The sequence below is a fragment of the Sapajus apella genome, unplaced genomic scaffold (genome assembly GCF_009761245.1).
Source record: "Sapajus apella isolate SASKATOON/1434 unplaced genomic scaffold, GSC_monkey_1.0 scaffold93, whole genome shotgun sequence".
In the NCBI taxonomy this organism is placed as follows: Eukaryota; Metazoa; Chordata; class Mammalia; order Primates; family Cebidae; genus Sapajus; species Sapajus apella.
In genome coordinates, this window is record NW_022437033.1 from 5,315,681 (window position 1) to 5,319,992 (window position 4,312).

At 38.6% G+C, this 4,312-nt stretch overlaps 1 pseudogene across 1 annotated transcript; it reads right to left on the reverse strand.

The window, feature by feature from the left end:
• Window positions 1-215: 215 nt before the first annotated feature.
• Window positions 216-1,153, reverse strand: LOC116535261 (annotated as a pseudogene). Its single transcript, XR_004262121.1, has one exon. The product of XR_004262121.1 is annotated as a 40S ribosomal protein SA pseudogene (transcript).
• Between the last annotated feature and the right edge of the window lie 3,159 nt (window positions 1,154-4,312).

Genomic DNA, 4,312 nt, shown 5'->3' on the forward strand with positions numbered 1-4,312 from the left:
GTATGTTTTTATGCCAGTATCATACCATTTTGGTTACTATAGCTCTGTAGTGTAATTGGAAGTCAGGTAATGTGATTCCTCCAGTTTTCTTCGTTTTTCTTAGGATAACTTTGGGTATTCTGGGTCTCTTGTGGTTCCATATACATTATTGTTTGTTTTTTTTTAGAAACTGATGTTTATTTTCTGTCAATCTTATTTCCATATTACTTAAGAGCCTATGCAAGAACAGCGTAAGACCATTCAGTGGTTGTTCCTACCCTTTCAGTGGCCTGAGCAGTGGGAGCTATAGACCAGTCTTCCATGGCAGGCTGAGCACTCCAGTCTTTAGTAGGGAACTGCTGGATAGGCACAGAGGGCACCTGCACGCCTTCAGACCAGTCAGCAGCCTCAGGCTCAGGAGCCGTGAACTCAGGAGCCGGAGCAGTCCATGCACCCTGAAATTCTTCCTTGATCACAGCCTTTTCAGCAGCAGCCTGCTCTTCTTTTTCAATCTCTTCAGGATCTCTGTAGAAGTATAGATCAGGCATGACCTCCCATGAGTGTTCACAGGAAATGGTGCCACGCATGCACAAAACTTCCCAAGCCAGCATCCACCACATCAAACCCACTGAGTGAGCTCCCTTGTTGTTGCATGGGATGGCAATGTCCACATAGCGCAGAGGAGAATCTGTGTTACACAGAGCAATGGTAGGTAGGTAAACATAAGACGCCTCCATGAGAGGCTGTTGGTCCTCCATGAGGTCAGTAACCACAAGCAGCCGTGGCTCCCGGAAGGCTGCCTGGATCCAGTTAGTGAAGTTTCCAGGAGTAAAGCGGCCAACAATTGGAGTGGCTCCAGTGGCAGCAGCAAATTTCATCATGGCCCTCTGGCCAGTATTCCTGGAGGATATGACACTGACATCAGCAGGGTTTTCAATGGCAACAATGGCACGAGCTGCCAGCAGGAGCTTCTCCCAGGTCCTCTTCAGATTTAGGATGTAGATGCCATCACTTTTCCTTTTATAGATGTACTGTTCCATCTGGAAGTCAAGGTTGGTGTCACCTAAGTGAGTTCCTGCTGCAAGGAACTTAAGGACATCCTTCTCCTTCATTTGCAGGACATCAAGGGCTTCAGACATTGTGAAAGTTTCCTTTTAAGTTACAGCAGGAATCCAGAAAACCATGTGGACCCCTCTGTGGGTAGCATGGAAAGGCCCATATACATTTTAAGATAGTTTTTTTGTATTTCTGTGAAAAATGTCATTGGTATTTTGATAGGAGTTGCATTATATCCGTAGATTGATTTGAGTAGTATACACATTTTGGTATTGATTCTTCTAATTGATGAACATGGAATATCTTTCCTTTTTTGGTGCCCTCTTCAATTTCATTTGTCAGAGTTTTATACTTTCATTATAGAAATCTTTCATTTCTTTGGTTAATTCCTAGGTATTTAATTCTATGTAGCTATTGTAAATGGATTACTTTTATGATTTCGTATTCAGTTTATTCACTGTTGACATATATAAATGCTACTAATATTTGTACGTTGATTTTTGTATCCTGCAATATTACAGAATTTCTGTATCATTTTGAATATTTTTTGGTGAGTCTTTAGGCTTATCCAAATATGAGATCATATCATCTGAAAACAATGATAATTACACTTCTTTTTTTTTCCCATTTAGATAACCTTTATATTTTTCTCTTATCTGATTACCCTAAGGCTTCCAGTACTATGTTGAAAAACAGTGGTGAAAGGGAGCATCCAGATCTTAGAGGAAAGGCTTTCTGTTTTTCCTCATTTACTATACTGCTAGTTGTGGGTCGGTCATATAAGGCTTTTGTTATGTTGAGATATGTTCTTTCTATACTCAGTTTTTTAGTGTTTATATCATGAAGCGATGTTGAATTTTATCAAATGGTTTTTCAGCATCAATTGAAGTGATCATATTGATTTTGTCCTTTATTCTGTTGTTGCAATGTGTCATGTTGATTGATTTGCATATATTGAACCATCCTTAAATTCCAGGGAGAAATTCCACTTGGTCCTGATGAATGACAATTTAATGTACTGTTGAATTTGGTTTGCTCGTATTTTGGTTCACAATTTTGCATCAATATTCAACAGTTATATTGGCCTGTAGTTTTCTTTTTTTAATGTGTCTTTGTCTGCTTTCAGTATCAGGGTAATATTGGGCTCATTCAACGAGTTTGAAAGTATTCCCTTCTCTATTTTTTGGGAACATATTTAGTAGGAAGACTATTAGTTCTTTTTAAGTGTTTGGTAGAATTCATTAGTAAAGACATCAGTTCTTGGTGGTTTCTTATCAGGGAAACTTTTTTTTATTATGGTTTTGATCTTTTACTTGTTATTGATCAGTTTAGGTTTTGGATTTCTTTTTGGTTCAATCTTGGTAAGTTACATAAGTCTAAGAATTTGCCCACTTTTTCTAGATTTTCCAAGTCATTGGTATATAGTTGCTCATAGTAGCCAGTAATCATCCTTTGACTTTATGCAGTATCAACTGTAATGTGCCTTTTTTCATATCTGATTTTATTTATTTTGATTTTCTTTCTTTATATCTTAAAGTCACTAAAAGTTTGTCAATTTTGTTTAATTTTTCAGCAAAACAACTTTTTATTCTTTGACCTTTTGTACTGTTTTGTCATTTCAAATTCATTTATTTCTGCTCTGATCTTTGCATTTCTTCTGCTAATTTCAAGTTTGATTAGCTCCTGTTTTTTATTCTTTTATTATTAAGTTGTTTATTTGGAGTTTTTACACTTTTGTGATGTAGCCACTTGTAGCTATAAATTTTCCTCTTAGTACTGTTTTTATTGAATCCCATAGGTTTTGGAATGTTGTGTTTTCAATTTCATTTGTCTCAGAAATATTTTAAATTTCCTTTTTCATTTATTCACTGGTCATTCAGGAGCATACTGTTTAATTTACATGTATTTGTATAGATTTCACAATTTCTAGTTATTGATTTCTAGTTTTACTCCTTTGTGGGTAGAGAAAATACTTGATATTATTTTAATTTTATTGAATACGTTAAGACTTCTTTGTGATCTAGCATATGGTCTATCCTTGAGAATGATCACTGAGCAGAGGAAAATAATGTGCGTTCTACTGCAATTGGATAAAGTGATTTGTAAATATCTATTAGATTCATTTGTTCTATAGTGCAGATTAAGCCCTATGTTTCTTGGTTGATTTTCTGTCTCAAAAGTCTGTCCAGTGTTGACAGTGGAGTGTTGACATCTCCAGCTATTGTTATACTGGAGCCTATCTCTCTCTTTTGCTCTAATAATATATGCTTTATTTATGTGGGTGTTCCTATGATAGGAGCCCCAAGCCTTGGCAGCTTTAACGTGCTGGTTAACCTGCAGATGCACAGAAATCAAGAATTGAAGTTTGGGAACTTCTGCCTAGATGTCAGAGGATATATAGAAACACCCAGATTCCCAGGCAAAGGTTGGCTGCAGGGGCAGGGCCCTCCTGGAGAACATCTACTAGCGCAGTGCAGAAGGGAAATGGGGAGTCTGAGTATCCACACAGAGTCCCCACTGGGGAACCACCTAGTGGAGCTGTGAGAAGAGGACCACCGTCCCCCAGACTCCAGAATGGTAGATCCACTGACAGCTTGCATTGTGAACCTGAAAAATCCATCGTCACTCAACACCAGCCTATTAAAGCAGCGAGAAGGGAGGCTATACCCTGCAAAGCTACAGAGGCAGAGCTGCCCAAGGCTGTGGGAGCCACCTCTTACATCAGTGTGAGCTGGATGTGAGATGTGGAGTCAAAGGAGATCATTTTGTAGCTTTAAGATTTGACTGCCCTGCTGGATTTCGGGGGCCTTTCGTTTCTTCATTTTGCCCAATTTCTCCAATTTGGAATAGCTATATTTACCCAATAGTTATACCCCCATTGTATCTAGAAAGTAACTAACTTGCTTTTTGATTTTCCATGTTTTTAGGCAGAAAGGACTTGCCCTGTCTCAGATTAGACTTTGGACTGTGGACTTTTGAGTTAATGCTGAAATGAGTTAAGATTTTGGGGGACTGTTGGGAAGGCATGATTGGTTTTGAAATGTGAGGACGTGAGATTTGTCAGGGACCAATGATATGGTTTGGCTCTGTATCCCCACCTAAATCGCATCTTAAATTGTGGCTCCCATAATTTCCACATGTTGTGGGAGGGACCTGGTGAGACATAATTGAGTCTTGGGGGCAGTCTCCCCCATACCGTTGTGGTAGTGAATAAGTCTCATGACATCTGGTGGTTTTATAAGGGGTTTCTGCTTTTGCTTCTCTCTCATTCTCTCTT